General features: G+C 48.2%; 1 protein-coding gene across 2 annotated transcripts in view; it reads right to left on the bottom strand.

Moving 5' to 3' along the window:
• LOC138517036 (zinc finger protein 84-like) overlaps positions 1-20,318 on the bottom strand; it is a 115,257-nt gene that overhangs the window by 5,999 nt on the left and 88,940 nt on the right. The window lies entirely within an intron of this gene.

The raw sequence follows: 20,318 nt of genomic DNA, 5'->3' as shown, positions 1-20,318 counted from the left end.
TGCTCGAATGATGTAATGGAATGGGACGGAGGTGACATGCAGCAGGAACAGAGTGATGCATTTATAGTTAGAACATTTTAGCATCCAAGAGCATAAGAAAAAACAACAAAGGGTAAGTGAACAACACAAAGTGGATATTTTAACCACCAGGGCCGTGCATATAGGTGCTGCCATCACTGTTAATAGCCAAGAACTCACCATGTATGCATCATGCACATGATTCCTGTGAATCTACAGTGGAGATTCCGTCCCCGCCCCCCCTCTAGGGGAATCTGCTCAACACAATCCCTCCGATCCTTGACCTGCATAAGCAATACCTCCTATGTCAGCATCCGTTGCAAATTTAAGAATTGTGTTTGCGTCCCATATGGCATCGATCTTGGCATAATTACAGTATTCAAAGTTAGTCACCCCAGGATGCGTGAGCCACACACTTCCACCTTTCTGCCTGTCAGACAGTCAGTCCTAGGTTATTGAATGTATTCTGTGTCTATTGGAGGCAACCGTCACAACATTCCAATATGGTAGCCACAAACTGGTTTGAGGTGGCCCTATGCAATCAGTTCCCCTTTTTGTCCACCAAACCTTTTCGCAGCTTCAATACATAAAACAGGTGTGGGGGTAGGGAGAAGTCTTACCAAGAGTCTTGTCTGCCAGTGCATCAGCCATCATTCAGGGCATACCTGCATTTACAGTCAGCTAAAATCATATGCCATTGTTCATGGAATAAGATTCATGCATGTGTGAACAGAATTCACAGTTAGTCACCCCAGTATGCGTGAGTGTAAAGACTGGAGGGGGGTGTCTGTACTTCTGCTCTCTATATGGTAGAGGAGAGGCACAGAGGACCCCAGCCAAGATTCTCTATTATTGGTAACGTAGTCGAGCAATCAAGGCCTAGCTTCTCAGGAGGTGATGCAGGCTGGTTCTTAAGTACAGTGTAGTCCCCAAGCCCCCACAAAGGAATGTCCACACACTGTATTACTGAAAACACAGTCTTTATATAATTAATATTCAAAGGTATGTACACTATCACAATAACGCACTTTGTACTCAGAAATCAACAACGGTAAATATATACAATTCTAAAGTGGTACCACCAATAATATTTGATCTCATTAAAGTGCATCAACTATACGGTCAGAATGTCACATAGATCAATAACAATGAAACCAGCAATAGAGATAGGAAGGAAAGCAAGATGGCAGACTACTGGCCCAGCTACCTAGACACAGTTCTGTGTGGAGATCTCCCCACCTGGGTAACCTGTAAAATAAATATATAGCACAAGCCGAGTCCATATATTGCTCAATGGTGTTGTTCTCTCCTATAATGTTTTTACCCCCCCAATATACCTGGGGGAGTAGAGTTCTTCGAAGAAGCGTTGACAGATCCTTCTTGAGTGACTCCCTTTAAAGCAGGAGCCACAGATCGTCGATAGGCGTCGAAGAAGGTGAACTTGGCATCAACGACATCAATGAGAAGTTTGAGGGTGCCGAGACCACGACGTCGATCCAGGAGGTGCTCGTCGGCGACGTCCTGCGAGGATGAGATGTGCGGGGCACCTCGGCGATTGATTGTTCAGGACTGCAAAGAGTTTCTGAAGAACTGTGGCCCAGCAAAGGTGTCGAGTCATCTATGTCTTTGTGGCCTTCAGGTGGCGTGAAACCCACCGGCGGATTCTCCTTGGCGCGTTGGCGGCCTTGACTTTCTCCGGTAGGACAAAGCGGTCGACGTTGCAGACAAGAGAGTCCTTCGATTCAAATGTTCTTAGGCAAAGGAGTGGGCGGTTCCGGTCGTCGGCGGCACGGCGTCAAGCGGTCCCCTCTTCTGGGGCAAAACGACTTCGACGAGCCTCCAGCGGTTACACAAACCTGCAAACCCTGGTCGACGGCAATGGACTTCGACAGCGGCGAAGTCCTAGTGCTTCACTTCGTTCTCCTCAGCGGTCCCCGTCTCCGGTCGGCAGCCTTTCGAGGGTCTGACTTCCAGGGAGCTTCGGCGAAGGTTAGCGGTGCTCGATGGTCCCTCGGAGCATGGGAAGAGGGAGCCTTACCAGGTCCTCTCTCAGATCAGTCTTCGATGAATTCGACAGCTTTCAGATCAGGTCAGGTCAAAGCAAATGCAACAGCAAGTCTTCTTCCAGCTGGGTGTCGAGGATCAGCAGTTCCAGTTACTCTTCAAGTGTAGATAAAGCTTCCAAACAATTTCCAGTGGTGAGAGGTCCCCAGATATACTATTCTGTCTCTCATCCACACTGCTGGTTCACGCTCAGCAGCCAATCATACAGAAGGGCATTCATGCAGTCAGTCAGCCAATCAGGCACACAGTGCATTCAGGCCATCCTTCTCCCTCTCAGACACTCACAACAAGGAATATGGATTGGGACAAGTACCCAGCCATTCAACACTACACACTGCATTCAGGCCAGGTTTGGGCAGGGCTGTCTCAGTCTTTGTCTCTCATACCAGAAACCAGACAACCACAACAAGAAGTGTATATGGGTCACACAATCCATTCACCCAGGTCCCACCACAGGGTGTACCCACAACATACAGTCACTGGGAAGGCTCCAGCCAGTCTGGACTGGACTTCACAAAAGCACCATATATAGAACTTCCACCCAACAACCAGTCAGGGGGAAGGGACAGAGTCAGGGCTTCCCAGGACTTTGGGAAAACAAGGTAACAGGCAATAGAAAGCAAGAGGCCACAGGGGGCATCTTGTTTTCTATCAGGAATCAACTGATTCTAATGGCAGGGCCTGGGTATACCAAAATGGAGGATACTCAGAGCACCTGTCAAATTCAGCATGGAGCTGCCACCAGCCCATACCCTGCTCTGTGGGCCACCCCCAGGTGACCAAAACATACACTGGGGCACAGGGTTGTACCTCCACCCATGGGTGCCATAAGGGTCTCCCATGGGTCTGTACACCAAACCAAAAACAGGAAGAGCTGCACTGCCAGGAGTCCAACATGGGCTCCTGGGAAGAAAACAATACAGAACACAATGAAATAGGACTACAGGACAAGTACAGGCAGGCCCTGTCCCTCCAATGCATTTCCAGCATCACAGCCAGCCACACACATCCATCTTTTTGCCTGCCAGACAGTCAGTCCTTGGTTATTAAATGTATTCTGTGTCTATTGGAGACAGCCTTGACAACAGTATACGTGAGAACCTTTGAGCATTCCAATATGGTGGCCAAACACCGGTTTGAGGAGACTCACCTTCTCACAGCTTCAATAAATAAAATAGACATAGGGATGTGTGTTTCTGTTTCAGGGAGTCAAGTCGCGTAACAGTTAACAATCTGAGTCTCCCCTCATGTTTATGTGGCACGTATCTCCCCAAGTCGCCTTTGAATGGCCATCTCCACAATCCCTCAATGGTGATCCATTTATCTGGCCACAATGTACCATAAAAAGAAGAAGAATGCCCCGCTGAACCTCAATGCCCTCCATCCTATTCTCTCCATGCTCGCGGAGTGAAAAACCCTTTAAAAGGCCGTCATTCTGTGAGGCAGCCAGAGCTACATCCCTGCCCTTGACCCAGTACCACTCCCGGCATAGCCAAGTCCATGTATCATTCAGCTCAGGGGGTTATTCCACGATTAAGGGGGAAGATGTAATGCACATGCTCCTCCGCCAGAGAATGTTCTCCCGATCTTTGCAGTGTTCCACATGTTGGTGGACTGCTTTCAGCCGGGCTGTCAGGAACCTGCGGCTGAATACTCTCCCACAAGTTGCCAATGGAATTCTAGAAAGAGTAAAGCCTTCACATGGCCCAGGCCATTTGCCTGCCAGCACCACTAGTATCGCGTCAGTGTGCCATCATACTGTGAATGACTTTGCCTGCCAGTGCTTTGTCTCGTCAACCACCCCTACCTGCTGCCTTCAGCCATGCCCCTCTCTCTGTACTCTAGAACCTGCCTGTTATGGTCAATGCTTCCCTTTCGCTGGTGGGCTGCCCACCGGACCATCCCGCCATGGTAGCCTGGGCAACTGGTGGACGGGAGCACTCTGAAGCCCAGTTATTGATCGCTGATTAGTTCTCTCCACAGCCTCACTGGTCTTCTATTGTGCAGTTGCCTGCCACAGACCGTCTTACACACATGCGGTATGCACGAGGAAAGAGGCATGCTCTTCTCCAGTCCACTTGCCTTTCTGACGTTCATCTCCTGCACAGTGTTGGAAGGCCTGGGAGTCTCTACTGGCTCACATGAGATCCCATTTTTGGCCAGCATATAATCTAGTCTCAGCATCTAAAATGTAAAGAGATTTTTAGAGTTGGTATATTTGCTGAATCTTTAAGTGGCAAGCAACATTTATTTTATTGTTTATAGCCCGAACCTAGCTCAAGAGCAACAGAGCGCTTTGCAACAGGAGGGTGCCAGCCGCGGGCTTGACATTTTATACCGTAGCGCAGTGGTAGAGGGAGAGAGGGATTAGTATTCGACTGTCAGGTATTGTTGAAAGAGCCAGGCTTTTAGTAGTTTGCTGACCTGGAGGGTGGTAGGGAGAAGCACTGCTTGCAAGTCTTGTCTTTGTGGGCTAGATTTGAGTCCAACCTTTTGAGGTGTGAAAGCCACCAGAAGTATGGGGTGTAGCCACTGACGATGCTAGTGTTCCATTTGAGACAGGTTTGTAGGAGATCATGCAGTTTTGAACATTATCCTGGAGGCGAGGTCGAGGCAGTGAAGCGTGCGCAGTGTTGGAGAAATACTGTCCAATGTGTAGGTAGTTGTAATGAGGCGGGCTGCAGCATGGTGGGCTGCTTTGAGTTGGGCAGGTGTGCAGTTGGAAGCCCAGTAAGGAGGGCATTTCTCCCATCGATGTATGGCTGAACAACCGGGTTGAATGTGATCAGGGAAATGAAGGATTCATTTTGCGGAGTGAGTATCTGTAGCCATGTGGTTTGTACCTTTTAGGCTAGGCTATTTAGTTGCGGATACTTGAATGCCTTGAATGGTTAATACATGCGATCAGGCTTTTCCATTACAATACCCGTGCAAGAGTGCACCTGGATAACGAGGGAAGTATGTCTGGGCCAATAAGTATAAATAGGGCAGTCAAGTAAGGATGCTTGCTGGCCCCCCGTACTGCATCATGTGGACACTACTGACCTGCCTGCTTGTCTTCTAAAGAGCTCTAATTGTCACCCCAAAATGGGGAGGGAAAATACAGGCTGCAGGTTGTATGTTGATGATTTGGTTTTATTTGACCACACGTTTAGTGAGATGAAAACCATGATAAATGAACTTCGTGGGCCTCATTATAACATTGGCGGAATGGGTTAACGGGTGCCGCTAATGGATGCGGACCCGTTAAACTCATTCCGCATGATTACGAGGTCCCCTTGCGGGACCCGGTAAGGACGCCTGGTAAAACCAGGCGTCCTTACCGGGTCCCGCGAGGGCACCAGGGAGCTAACAATGGGCCAGTCGTAATCGTCCCGTTGTTAGCTCCCTGCACCCATTCCCATTGAGCCCTATGGGGGCTCGAATGGGAATGGGGAAGGTCCGGGCCTGGGTTCCCTGAGGGAACACATTTTTGCCGATTTTGCAAAGAGATTGCTCATGAAGAAACCCAGCATTTAGTAGTAGAGTGTTCTGCACTGACGTCAGAAGGGGAAACGTATTTTAATAATCTTATGGAATTGGTATGTTTACAGAGTTGCGATGACATTTCGCAAGCTCTTTTTGCCACTACTAGAATGTCAAAATTGCTCTGGTACAGATTCTTTTTTTTTGATCAAAGACTTTATTGATTTTTAAACATAGGAAAACAACTTAACAGTACATGCATCTCTCTGTGTATCAGGGATGGGAGCAAGGGAGCAGTCATACAATCAACATTTTCAGGAGGAGGATCAGGAGAGGAGAGAGAAGCAGGTAAAAGAAAACTAAAAACAACAAAAGAGAGGAAAGAAGAGAGAAGAAAAGAAAACTCTTGATAACTGGGACTGCCGTCTAGTGGTCCGTCAGACTTTGCCAAAACAGGAGTTACTCGTGGCACAATCGGTATGTTCCTGGCTCGCTTCATTCAGCATCATGCGGCCCTGTCCGTTCCTAGCGTCTGTTGTGGCTCACCTGCCTTCTAGCTGGCTTCTTCCCAGCGACCCCATATTTTGTTCGCTTTTTGCGGGCGGCCCCTTGCAGCATATACCCGATGTTCTATGTCAGCGCAGATGTCCACATCCACGACCCATTGGTCGTAGTCCGGAGTGCGTTCTGCGCCCCACAGTTGTGCTATATTCCGCCTGAGCACGGCCGTTGCAGTGGAGCAGAGTATCTTTTCATACCGGGACAGGTCGGCTTCATTAGAGATCCCCAGAAGGAGGTGTTTTGGGCATCTGACTATTGTCTTGCCTATAACGCTGGATAGTTTGTCACAGCATTTCTGCCAGAGTTGTTGGATATTATTGCATTCCCATAGGATATGGAAGAATGTGCCTTCCTCATGCTTGCATCGCAGGCAGCGTGCGTCTGTCGTCTTCCCCCAGCGGAAAAGGGCGACTCTTGGGTAGTAGACGCGGTGCAGGATCTTTAGTTGGATCAGCCTGAGTCTTGAAGAGATGGTTACCTTGCGCGGGTACATTAGGGCCTCCACCCAGTCTTCCGGCTGGAGCGGTCCCACGTCCCGTTCCCATTTGGTCTTCAGGCTGGTCAATTCTGGTGTCGCAAAGGATGTAATCACATTGTACAAGGTGGAGGTGACTTTTCGTTTCACCTGGTCCGACACCATATTGCATTCAAGGGGGGAGCTTTCCGGTATGTTCCGTATATTTTGTTGGTGGGTGCTTAACGCATGTTGCAATTGCGTGTGGTGGTATCTTTCTGTGGCTGAGAGGGAAAATTCCTCTTGCAATGTTTCAAATGGTGCCAGTTTGTCCTCCCGCAGCACAGCCCCGACGGTGGTGATTCCTCGTTGGACCCATTCGGGCCATCTAGGTAGCTTTTGTATTTCAGGAAGATGGCAATTGTTCCATAGGGGTTGGGCCAGTGTCAGTTTCCCATCCCATGCTAGGTGTCGGTGTACCTCTTTCCATATTCTCACAATGTGTGTCGCCATATCTGGTTTCGGTGGGCGACCCAGGCTTCCGTAGAGATGTTCTAATGGTGCTGTTGTGTTGTGGGGGTTAATTGCCTTGATGTGCGGAAGTGTCCCATCCCCATGCAACATGTCATTGACCACCGTCAGCTGGCCGGCCCAGTAGTATGATTGCAGCCTGGGCAGTCCAATCCCTCCTTCCCATACGGACCTCTGGAGCGTGGAGAGAGCGATCCGCGGGTGCGCCCCTCCCCATAGCAGCTTTCTGAGGATGCATTTGAGCTTATGGAATTCTTGCTGCGGGATATATAGAGGGGCGTTTTGCAGGATATACAAGAATTTGGGGAGGGCAATCATTTTGAATAGTGCAGCTCTACCCAACAATGTCAATGGCAGTGAGATCCAGTTGCGGGTGCCTTCTGCGAATCTTGTTACGAGTGGGGCAAGGTTCAGGGATGTATAGTCTGCAAGTTGTTGCGTGATACGTATCCCAAGATATTTGAACTGTTCCATTTCGATCTGGTAGGGGCCGTTCATTGCACTGGTTGCAGGCGCATCCCCTATAGGGAATAGGATGGATTTGTCCCAGTTCACTCGTAGGCCACTGAATGCCCCATATTGCTCCAGTATGCTCGTAACTCTGGAGCAGGAATTGGCTGGGTCCTTCAGATAGATGAGCAGGTCGTCAGCAAAGAGTGATACTCTGACCTCCAAGGTTGCTGACCAGCGAAAGCCTTCCCAGGCAGGTGTGTTTCTCAGGAGAATTGCCAGGGGTTCTATTGCGATCGCAAAGATCATGGCTGACAGTGGGCAGCCCTGCCTCGTTCCTCTCCCCAGCCCAAAGGGATCTGATTGCCATCCATTGATCCTGGTTCCGACGGTTGGGCAGTTGTATAGTAGGCGTACCCAGCTCATGAAGTTCTTGCCAAAGCCCATACGGTGCATTATGTCCCAGATGGCCTCCCATCTCACTGAATCGAAGGCCTTCTCAAAGTCAATTGCAAGTAAGGCCAAGTGGCCTTGTATGCTGTGGGCTCTTTCCAGGGCTGAATATATTCTGTAAAGGTTCATGCGTGTTGATCTCCGTGGCATGAAGCCGCACTGGTCCGGGTGTATCAGAGAGGGAATAACCTGTTGGAGGCGGTCTGCTAGTATTTTGGCGAGTATCTTTGTTTCGCTGTTGATAAGTGAGATAGGCCTGTATGAACTGCAGGTTTCGGGGGGTTTGTCCGGTTTGGGTATCGCTATTATCGTTGCTTCACGTAGGTCAGGTGAGAGAATGCCCTTTTCACGTGCATACTGGTACATCCGTACCAGGTGCGGAGCGATCACATTGGTCCCCACCTTCCGCCATAGCTCGATCGGGAAGCCGTTGGGACCTGGGGATTTGCCGGTTTGGAGGCTGGATATGGCGCTTAGGATCTCGTCCTCCGTGACGTCTCTCTCCAGTAGTTCCTGCTGCGCCGCATTTAAGGTAGGGATGGCAATTTCCTCCATGATCGAGGCATCCATTCCAGTCCTGGGTGCCTCATAGAGTTCTGCGTAATACTCTGCAAAGCCTTGTGTTATGTCCTGGTCCGTTACACAAGTGTTTTGCTCTCCTGTCTCCAGCCGCAAGACATGGCTGCGCCCTTGCTCTTTCCTTTCTAGCCATGCCAGCATCTTCCCAGCTTTATCTCCCATTTCATAGATTCTCGCTCGCATCGCAGTATGTGCGTGCTTTGCGTTATCCATTGCTGTATTTTGGAGCTTCTTTTGTGCTCGAAGCAGGGTGTGGTTTGTGTCCGGTGTGTCTTCGCTTATGTGCTTTTCCTCTGCCTGCTTCACTTGCTGTTCTGCTTCAAGAATCTTGCTGAGATGCTTTCTCTTTTGGGCAGTCGTCCATGATATTAGCTCGCCCCTTAGCACTGCTTGTAGGCTTCCCACAGCGTCTCAGGGTTAGAAGCAGACTGTGTATTAAGCTCAAAGTATGTGTTTGTGCTCTCCTGGAGTTTATCCACTAGCTCGGGGTCCCCCAAGTAGTAGTTATTTAGTCGCTAGCTCGGCGGGGGAATCGGCCTGGATGTTGTGATTTTCAGTTCAAGCGGGGAGTGGTCAGATATGCCTCTAGGGAGCAGGTCTGTTTCCTGTACCTTGTGTTGATCTGAGGCTTGGACGAAAAAGTAGTCCAGCCTAGATAGGGAGGCATGGGCCCCGAATGGAAGGACTATTCCCTAGTGTCTGGGTGGAGTTTCCTCCATGAATCGCATAGACCCAGTGCATTGGTGAATGTGGCGAGTCGGGTAGTTGCGTTGGGGTTCCTGTTGCGTAAATGTGAGCGGTCTAAAGTTACGTTCATGACTTCATTGAAGTCTCCACCCAGAACCAGCAGGTTGGAAGTGTCATTCGTGATCAGCGGGGCAATGTCTGTGAGCAGTTGGTCCAGTTGGGTTGGTGGTGCATAGGTGGCTAGCAGTGCGATGGATTGGTCCCACAACGTGCCCGTCACAAATACGTATCTGCCGCCAGTGTCCAGGTGCACTGTGGTGAGTTGGAAAGGAAGGTTTTTGTGAAACAGGACCATGACTCCCCTTGATCCCATCGTGAAGCCTGAGTGGAGTGTCAGCTTGTAGTTTGTGCGTTTGAACAGGGTGCATTCCGTGCCCGCAAGATGGGTCTCAGTCAGAAGCACTATGTCTGGTGCCCGTCTATTAAGGAATTGCCTAACCAGGCGCCGTTTGATAGCATTGCCAAGGCCATTAACATTCCACGTCATGAGCCGGAGTGTTCTAAGGGCATGAGCAGTGTTGTTATGTGATACCATGTCTGCTTATGGGAGTGGATACGTGTGCCGCCGATGACGATGTGTCGCGTCTCGCGAGCTTGTGCCCATAAGTTATGCTGGTGCTGATTGGTCCTGATATGTTTCGTGTCCGGCGTGTCCCTTGTGTAATGAAACTTAACAAACCCGTTACCCCCCACCCCATACTCCTCCCAACTAGAAGCATCGGTCACCCGAACCTAGAAAACCACGTGTGTCAACTGGACACCTTACATGCAATAAACTCAACTTGTGCATGTATGCTAGTCCCCGGCGGTGTGCGATGAGGGGTTAGCACCACTGGGGCTACTCTCTGATGTGTCTCTTAGAGGGTGGGGGCCCCTCTAACGTGTGGCTGCGAGTCGACCCCGCGGCCGCAATTTTAGGGAGTGTGTTGATTCGTGTCAGCAGGTGGAAAGACTGCCTCGCTTTCTGCACCTCTCTCGTGTAGTCCGGAAAGAAGGCGATCCTGGAGCCGTTGAAGGTGATCGGGCCTTTGGTCCGTGCCAGTTGCAGTAGGGCGTCTCGGTCCCTGTAATTTAAGAATCTTACTGTGCGTGGTGGCGCCCCAGGCGTTGGTCTACCCGTGGGTACTCTATGTGCTCGTTCTATAGAGAAAAACTTGGAGAAGGAGCTCAGGTCATATAGGTCTGTTAGCCATTGTTCAAGGAAGAGCTCCATGCAGGGGCCTTAAGCTTTCTCAGGTATGCCAATTATGCGCACGTTATTGCACCTTGAGTGGCCCTCACCGTCTTCAACTTGGCTTTCCAGCAGTTTGAGTTTCGAAGTGACGCTTCTGAGCTGGTGTTGCATGTCTCGTACTCCATCTTCTGTAGTCGAGATGCGCTGTTCTCTGGTACAGTTTCTTGATGTGGTTTTGTTACAAACATCTACTCTAAGCAGTTGTCAAAAGGATGTTGACAGTGAGAAACTATCTATATAGATGGTAAGCAGTCGGCCTATTCTGTCTCTATCTGATTCTTTTTGAATTTATTTTATTTGCTGTCTTACTGTAACCTGGTTTTAAATGTATATGTGAATAATCTAAATAGAGATGAAATTGTATGATAACATGACTTGTATGACATGAGTTTTTGAAAGGTTGAATTTTGTCAGCCAACCAAAATAAAAATAAATACAAATGTTCACCTATTGAGGCTCGCTTGCTAGTCCGATGTGGCCGGAGGTTCCCTGAGAGCGATCTTAGGCCCAGGGTTGGGAAGTGTTGCCATGTTCACCTAGTGAGGCTCGTTTGCTAGTCTGATGTGGCCGGAGGTTCCCTGAGAGCGATCTTAGGCCCAGGGTTGGGGAGTGTTGCCATGTTCACCTATTGAGGCTCGCTTGCTAGTCCGATGTGGCCGGAGGTTCCCTGAGAGCGATCTTAGGCCCAAGGCTAGGACAGTGTTGCCATGTTCACCTATTGAGGCTTGCTTGCTAGTCCGATGTGGCCGGAGGTTCCCTGAGAGCGATCTAAGGCCCGAGGGTTGGGGAGTGTTGCCATGTTCACCTATTGAGGGTCGCTTGCTACTCCGATGTGGCCGGAGGTTCCCTGAGAGCGATCTTAGGCCCAGGGTTGGGGAGTGTTGCCATGTTCACCTATTGAGGCTCGCTTGCTAGTCCGATGTGGCCGGAGGTTCCCTGAGAGCGATCTTAGGCCCGAGACTTGGGCCCTGAGAGAGATTCTAGGTCTCTAGTCTTGGTCAATGTTGCATGTCACTTATTGGAGACGAAATTCTGCAGGTTTTTCGTGCAAAATCGATTGTAATATTTAGAGGTCGTTCAGTGCAGTTTTTGTCTGCTCATTTCTGTACACATGCTCTTATGATTGGGATTGCATACATTCTAGAAATGCATATTGCCCACATCACATCCAGGCTGACCTGGGTGCCATGAACGGAAGGACGTGCAGTTGCTGAGGTACTACATCTCTTGTGGTATTTCAGCGCTACAATGCCTAAGGGCTGCTGTGCGCTCTATAAATGCTAATGAATAAGTACCTGCACACCCTTCTTATGTTTACATTCTTAGTCAGTTGACACTGGTGGGACATTTCCAAGTGAAAGACCCCCCCCCCCCACACACAGAGCTTCCATCACGTACAAAGTCTGTGTCCACTTCCAAAAGCATTAAAGTGAATTATACACTAAAGCTCCCATTTGAAGGTAAGCTCTTTGGCACCATCTGTATTTTGTTTATTTATAAGGCACTTTCACCAAAGCGCCTGTTGGGATGCACTTACAGACTGCTGCCTCTCCCAAATGGTTCAGGCTGCAGAAAATATATTAAAATACAGAGAATGTGCAAAGGACCGTGTGGGAGGCCGGGGGACTTTTATGGGTAGAGTTGATGGGTGGGAAATAGATGTACATCAGGAGATTATAGTGGGGAAACTGACCAGTGAACTTGCAGTACTGACTGCTACGTAGAACATATTGAATGTGTGTGATGTTTAGAACACGATTTAACAATGCATTTAAAAGTAGGCCTGAACTCCCGCATGCTGTGTTGGAAAGACTGAACAACGAGACCTCATCCTTTGCTTTGATTATGCACATTCCAATTCCCAGACACAGCAAGGAAGATGCATATGCACAGACCTATGAGCAATTAGTTAGGAATGTGAGCTGCAAAATGGGAGACGGGCCTCAGCCCAGCACAAAGGCCGTACTCATGGGTACTGGGGCAAGGGTCGTGGGTTGCCAAAACATGAACCGAGATTTAGGACACCAGCACCCCCAAGATAATGTCCATTCTATTTCAACTACCAGATGTGTAGGAATAAATCCTTCACCAGGTGGACACTGGGCCTATTCCTTGAGACGGGGAACTGATACAGGGGAGAGCAGGTAACAACAAGGTCCGTGAGTTGTACCAGGGAGAGCAAAGGCTGAGGCCAATTCTTTGGGGAGGCATGATGGAGGCGCCTGCGTGTCTGGGATGAGAAAAGAGTTGCGGTGCTCACAATGACCAGGCGCCCTCGATGGCATCAGTTCATGGTGATAACCAGGTGCACATCATGTGGTGAGGCGTTGTGAGATAGGTGGGTATCCAGAGAGAGTAATAGGATTGGTGTAATGTCAAACTGGCACTAGCGATAATGGGATCGTTCCCTCAAGTGATGCTTCTAAAGGCTGTTGATGTCCATAAGATCAAAACCAAAATCCGTCTGTGTCATAATCTATGCTTGCCCTGACTCCTAGAACAAATGCAATGTTGGGACTTCTTAAAAGAAAAATGGTCATAAAAAAAAGAAATGTCAACGAAGGCTGGATTCAGACAGCCTTAACGCCAGGGTTAGTTCTGCCAGTTCAAAGAAACAGTTCAGCTCAAAAAGGGGTGTCCTTGGTATGTTCCAGGTAGGGCCCTTGCAGCAAGACAATATAGTTCACAATGGGGCTCATTACAAGTTTGTCAGTCCGGTAGTAATGGCGCTGGTAAGGTACCGGCGGCGTGACTACCGGACATGCAAACTACGAGTTTTGCTCGCAGGTGCCTTTCTGCCCGCCAGGCCTGACCTGGCTGGCGGAACAGTACTCGCGAGCAGAGAATATCGCATGCACAAGTACCATTCGTGAATGGTGCCGGTGCATCCAACCTCCCCATTCCCATTTGAGCCCTGTGCGGCTCAAATGGGAATGGGGAGTATTTAATTCCGGCACCCGCGAATGGCCAATTACCGGGTCCAGCGGGGCCATAATGACCCGGTAATTGCCCATTTCGCAAGTCTGGCGGCAGCCTGCAGGATTTACCGGCAAGGCTACCGCCAAACTTATAATGAGGCCCAATGTCTCTGGGTCTCTTAGGGGTCCCTTCCCCAAGCTCTGGCGCCTCTTGTTCCAAAAGAAAAGTGACAGTTCCGTTCAGGACTCCGGGTTCCCATCCACAATCCTAGGCCATTCCCTTCACAAAAAAAGAATGGGGGTCATTACGAGTTTGGAGGCAGCCATGGTGCTGCCTCCAAACCCGTGTCCGGGTAGTCGGAATGGGGATTTACCGGGTCATTCTAACCTTGGAGGACCCAGTAAGTCCCCATTCTGAAAACCATTCCCCATTCCCATTCGAGCCCCCATAGGGCTCAATGGGAATGGGGAAGGGGCTAATAACGGGCCCGCAAATAGCAGGCCCATTATTAGCGCCCTGATCCCTTAGCGGGTTCCGCTAACAGTGGCTAGTAAAACCAGCCGGTCCTGGTGGGACCCGCTAAGGGAACTCGGAAAGCGGCGGTAGGGGGTTAACGGCACCGGCATCCTTACCAGTGACGTTAATCCGCTACCGCTGTACTCGTATTGAGGCCCAATGTCTCTTACAGCTTCCTTTGGGCCTCTCAGGGTTCCCTTCCCCAAGTGTAAGCCCCTCTTGTCATCCCAAAAGTTTACTCAATACAAACACAAATTATCAAAGGTTCACCTTGTCAGGGTGTACCTCTCAAAACTTGTCATGTGGGTTTTCTTATCAGCCTTTCCTTCACTTTAAGGAATTTCGCTCCCACTTCGCTCTCAGTGTAGCTCCCCCTGTTCCACATTCACTCAAGTGGCGCTGTATACCTTCTTTTTTTAACACTGGGGCAATATCAGAGACTTTTGAGAATGCTGGGCTTTTACTCCTCCCCATGAGCGACCACTCGGATACACGGCCCACTCTCCATAGAGTCTTTTTCTTTCTTCTATTCTCTTTAGGCACTTTCTGTCTCTTTGTGCCCTATGCACACTTTTATCTGCCTCTCCAGTGCCCTTTGCACAGTTTGTTGTGGCACTTCTGCCTTGTCATGCCTCTTGCACACTTTCTCCTTCTTTTCCCTTTGTGTCGCTTGCATGCGTTACTTTCGTTCTCTCACATTGCTTCGTGCTACTCGCACCTTGTTATTTTCAGTTTACTTAATTTCAGGTCGCTCGCGCCTTCTAATTTCTCATTCTTCTTTCATATTTCACACTGTCCTTACTTTTTCTTCACGACGCTCGTGCACATTTTCCTTTTCTTCGTTCTTGCTTTTTTGCTAGTGTGCCGCTTACACGTTATCATTCAAACACTCCCTCTCCAGCCTCCTGAACGCTACTGAGTTTCTCTACACAATGTAAACTCACCAGCTAGCGCGATCTTGGCTGGTAGACTCATTAGATTTTAGTGTTGAGGTCAGGGTCTCACTGCCTGCCCCCAAGGGACCCATGGGAAGTGGACCCCTCTCAGGGGAATGAGTACTGGCCTGGACACGGCCAAAAGGATACAGCAACACCTGAACCAGTTCCCTGGAGACATAGCTCCCTCACCATGCTGCAACCCCTCTGACACACTGCCATGCTGCAACCCCTCTGACACTCTGCCATGCTGCAACCCCTCTGACACACTGGGTCAGCGGCTCAGAGTCCCGTGCTCCACTGTATCCTCCAGGCTCCGCCAGCTGCAGCCTCCTGCTCCCTGGCTCCCACGACCCATCCAGTAAGCCCAGCTCACTCATTTAATCTGGCAGAACTCTGCCTTTTATACCTTAGCTGGCGGACAATTGTAGTCAGGTGTGTATGGTCAGTGTCAAATGCCTGACTCTGTCTGACTCTATTAACGGGACATGTTAATGGTGGAATGCAGGCCTCTCCATCCACAATATTGTTCCCATGGGTAATCCTTCCAACTCTCAGTCGCCTCTTCCTCGTCCCAGTGCATGTTGGAAAAGGGGAGTGGGAGACAGGATAATATTGAAAATACCCCATGAGGGCCGGAGAAGAGTGTGATGCTGCACAACTGGGAAAGGGGGAATACCATGTCTCGCCTTCTGGTATTCTATTCCCAGTCCCCAGAGACCCTACATTCATGTGATCCTCCCTCGCTTGTCCACTCCAAGGGTCGGGATCCAAAAGCGATGGCCCTTTCCCGGGAGAGGAGGTTGGGAAAGACCTTAAGGTTTTTCACAGAGTACAGACAGGATGGTACTATTTGAGTTTAATCAATCGTTTTGCAGCGTCTCAAGGTGGTCGAGCTTGTTACCCACGTGTGGTGAAGATAGAGGAGAAGACGACATAGCCAACTGGAAGGAGGACTGTATGTATCCATTATTTTTTATTTATTTGTCTTTTTCATTTGTTACACGCCCAGACCCTGGGGTATCACGGCGTAGATACAGACATCTTGGTAATTGGTCATACATTTGAAGAAAAAAAGAAGAGCGTGCAAACATTATTTACAGGCAGAAAATCATTCAAAGCAGTATTAAGCAATATTTACAGGAAGCAGAAGGGGTTGCACTAGTATCGGTTTTGCAATGTACTAGTATTGGTTGAACAACCATGTCTTTAGCTGCTTTTTGAAACTGAAAAGGAAGTCTCTTTTTCGATGTTGATGGGGAGGGAGTTCCAATGTTTAGGGGCTAGGACATAAAAGCTGCTACCCCCTGCTTTGGTGTTGTTGTAGCGGGGTGACACTAGGAGTTGACTATCAGATCTCAGTGTTCTGGTCTTTTCTTTTTTCTGTAGGGTGTTGTTCAGATATAAAGGGGCTTTTTTGGCAAGACATTTATGCGCAATGCAGAGGGTTTTAAAGATGATTCTGGCTTTGATGGGCAGCTAGTGGGCATCCTTCCTAATCTTGGAGATGTGCGCACCCTTTTTTTTATCCCTAATGCTGCACTTAAAGCTTTATTTTGCAAAGGTTGCAGTTTGCTGAGGTTGGTGTTAGAAGTCCCTAGTAGCAACACATTGCAATAGTCCAACTTAGATAATACCAAGGCTCAAGACAGTGTGAGGCAGTTGTTCGGCGTCACGAATTGTCGACTTAGTGCGATCAGTTTGGATGTGCAAGCCGTGGATGATGACAGGGAGCTGATATGTTTGGTCATGGTGAGGTTAGCGTCTAGATATACGCCTAATGTTTTTACCTGCTTGAGGACTGGGATCAGAGTGCCGTCAATGTTGATAGAGTAGTAGTCTGCATGAAGGGGTGCCATTTTAGTTGGTGATCCCGCAATGAGGACTTCTGTCTTCTCATCGTTAAGACAGGCTATTTAGTGCCATCCAGTTCTGGATGATGGCGTATATTTTGTTGATAGTTAAGCTGTCCTGGCCGTAGTTCCCTGAGATGGGTATGAGGATCTGGGTGTCATCTGCAAAGTTGGTGTAGATGACACCCATGTCGTCAAGCGCAGAGAAGAGGAGTTTTGTGTAGGCATTATAGAGTGTTGGGGAGAGGCAAGAACCCTGGGGTACTCCTATGGGTACTGGTATGGGATCAGCAGCTTCCTTGCCTATGGTCACTCAAGAGGTCCGTTCAGCAAGGAAGGATTTTACCCACTAAATGGTGTCCCTGGAATACAGAGTTTCCCTGAATCTCTGATAGTGTCCATTTGGATTTTGAGATCCAGGAGGGCCCTTTCAGTGCGATGGTTAGGCCTGAAGCCTGATTGTCTGGTTCCTAGGAGCTGGTTCTGTTCCAGATGTGATTGAATCTGTGTGTATGCTATTTTGTCTATGAGCTTAAGGAGGAAGGGGACTGTTGTTATTGGCCGATAATAAGTATGTACTGTGGGGTCCAATGTTGTTTTGTTTAGAAGAGGGGTGACCCAGGCCCCTAATACTAGCTGGTACTGTATTGGTGTTGAAGGAGGAGTTGATAAAGTTGCTAATGGTGGGGGTGAGGGTAGTTGCACAAGCTTTCACTGGTTTGGCTGGTACACGGTCACCTTTGCAGTTGGAGGCTTTTAGTTTGGATATGGTGTTACGTACCAGTTCTTGGGTGACCGGGGCGAAGTGGAATAAAGAATTGGGATTTTCAGAAGGGCTAGGAAAGGTGTTGGTGGTGGAAGTGTTTTTTATCAACTAATGCCAGTCTTTTGGCAGAGATTTGCTTCTATATAGGTGGCAGCCAATGAGGGTGGGGGATGAACACTGTATATTGAATGTGTCATGAATGACGACTTGTACCTTTATAAACCTGACACCACCTTGAAGACGAGAGAGCGCTCTGAGACAGTGGATCTGTAATGCCCGGTCCGCCTTTCCTTTTTGATACAAAATAAAGCTCTTGTTCTTCTCAAAAAAGGGTGCACCCAGCCTTTTTCCCTAGCAAGTTGTTTTTTCTAGGCCTGGTTGTTTAGGAATCACCCTTCATGCAACGCATAAATGAGCAGGATAAAACACTTGATACATAATAACGAGCCAACAGAAGCAGAGTTCAGTGATATTAGAAAGTAGGTTGAGTTTAGGGTGAGAACAGAAATTAGCATAAGGGGATAGATATGTTGGGGCAAAGCGGTCCATAGTTTGGGGGCAAGCAAAGAGAAAGCATGAAAATGAGATTGTGTACCTGGGAGCTTGGGAACAGTTAGTAGAAATCGTGACTCGGCGCAAAGGGACCGAGACGGAACATAAAAGGAATCCAATGAGCAAAGATAAGGCAGGTCCAGTCCTAGAAAAAATATAAAAGTGATGCCAAGGCGGGGTCAAGCGGAAACTGAGATGGCTGCATGAATGAGGAGCTCCCGCTGACAGAGAATTATAATCACTAAAATTAACATATTTACTTACTTGTTTTTGTAAAAAAAGAACTGTGGAACACTAGGGTAACCAACTGCCTACTTCCACCTATGTCTGACTCTGAATTATGAATGTAGTTTACTTGGCGCTCTGCTGAAGTATGTCTCATCATCTGAACTGAAGCTGCCTTCCAGCAATGGCAGACCACAACACCTCTCCAGCTGGATGCATTTGAGGTAAACTGCCGTTCCATGAGCACAACTCCCCGACACAGCCTCGCTACTCCGGTTGGAACGCCCACCATGCTTCCACGCATCAGCGGTTAATTGTCGTTAGCTGACTGAAGGACTCCTCCACCGTTTGCTCTGAGATATTAAACCACCTCAAACCAAAAGCGGGAGCGCAGCGGCTTGCTTATTTTCAAACTGTTGTCACTGGGAAACAGGCCGCTGGGGTCCCTTCTTCTTTCCCTCTCCACATGTTTGTCGGCGTGACGCGCCGCTTTACATCGTGGCTTCAGATTGCTAGCCATGGCCTACTCAGTGCTGACACCCAGTGTCCAAACATAATATTGCATGTACTCTATCAGCCTATAAACGATGTGTTCTAATAATTGTGTGATACTACACAGTTACTATGGCTGACACTACTAAACCTCAATATGATAATCCTATTCTCAACACTTGTATGGAAAAAATACTTGAAGAGCTTAGTGGTATTTGCTCCTCAATTACTACACTTGACGCCAGATCTTCTAATATACAAGAGGAAATTAAAGCATTTAAGATTGATATGAAAAGAGTACTTGGCAGATTGGGGGATGCTGAGGAAAGAATAGCTTTTGTTAAAGACAGAGTTTAAGGCCTCGAAAATATGCAACACAAAATACTTCAGCTGGAACTCAATGTTACTGAATTGGAAGATAGGAATCATAGAAACAATGTCAGATTTTATGGGATCCCAGAAAAACTTGAATTGGATGACCCTATACATTTTCTCATCAACTGGAACCCCGCAGCACATGGAATTACTTTCAATCCTCCTTTAGAATTACAACAAGCTCCCAGAATTAGACCTCGATCATCTACCAACAACTCTATGCCCAGACCATTCTTTGCATGTTTCCTAAGCACCAACAGGCGCGGCAAACTCTAATTGCAGCCAAGAACAAATCTCCTATTTTATTTCCAGGCCATAACATTTTTATCTCTCCTGATTTCTCAAAGTCTACTCAAGCCAAAAGGAAAGGATTTCTGGATATGAGACCTCGTCTGAAAAACCTTGGCATTAGATATGGCCTACTTGACCCCGCTAAAATGATCATGAAAATTCCAGATGGCCCCATGAAGGAATTCACTCACCCTACTGATCTTTTCAGCCTACTTCAATAACTTCAACCTTTCTCCATGGAATTCTCAGCCTCCTCGGAATCTCCTACTTGTGCCTCTACATCAGATCATCACACACATCAGCCACTCTTCAAAAGAACAAAGAACAGACAAAGCAAATACAGCATCCCAGAAAGCAGGTTTGAAACGTCTATACCTTTGGATCCCTCTTGCAGCCCTAGTTGCTCCAGAGGCAAATCTAGATCATCCATAAGAAACAGAGAACCTACTCTCTCAGCATTACTGGCTTGAACGCTTCTATCTATTTCTTTCCACCCCGCCTATCGAAGGAATACTTAAGCTCTGAATGTTCTCCCTAGTTATTATCTTCATCCAGCATGAAAATGACTAGATATTATTGTATATGTGTGTTGTCCTTTTTCATCACACAGCAGTTTCATGATTCTCTCTTCTCAGTTGACTCTTTCTTTGTGTTGCACTTTTTTGTGTGCCCTTGAAACCCCCACAATATTCTTTATCCATAACTACCTGATGTGGACCCCTTTCCTCTTCTTTATTCTTATTTCTCATCATTCCCACATTAAATTGCTCTATATCAATAACTATTATTTATGTCTGATCCCTCCACTTTCTAAATGTTTCTCTCCTCACATATTTCC

Source organism: Ambystoma mexicanum, chromosome 6q (genome assembly GCF_040938575.1).
Source record: "Ambystoma mexicanum isolate Mex_15411 chromosome 6q, UKY_AmexF1_1, whole genome shotgun sequence".
NCBI lineage: Eukaryota > Metazoa > Chordata > Amphibia > Caudata > Ambystomatidae > Ambystoma > Ambystoma mexicanum.
Note: the sequence above shows the minus strand (reverse complement) of the source record. Positions and strands in the feature narration are given on the sequence as shown.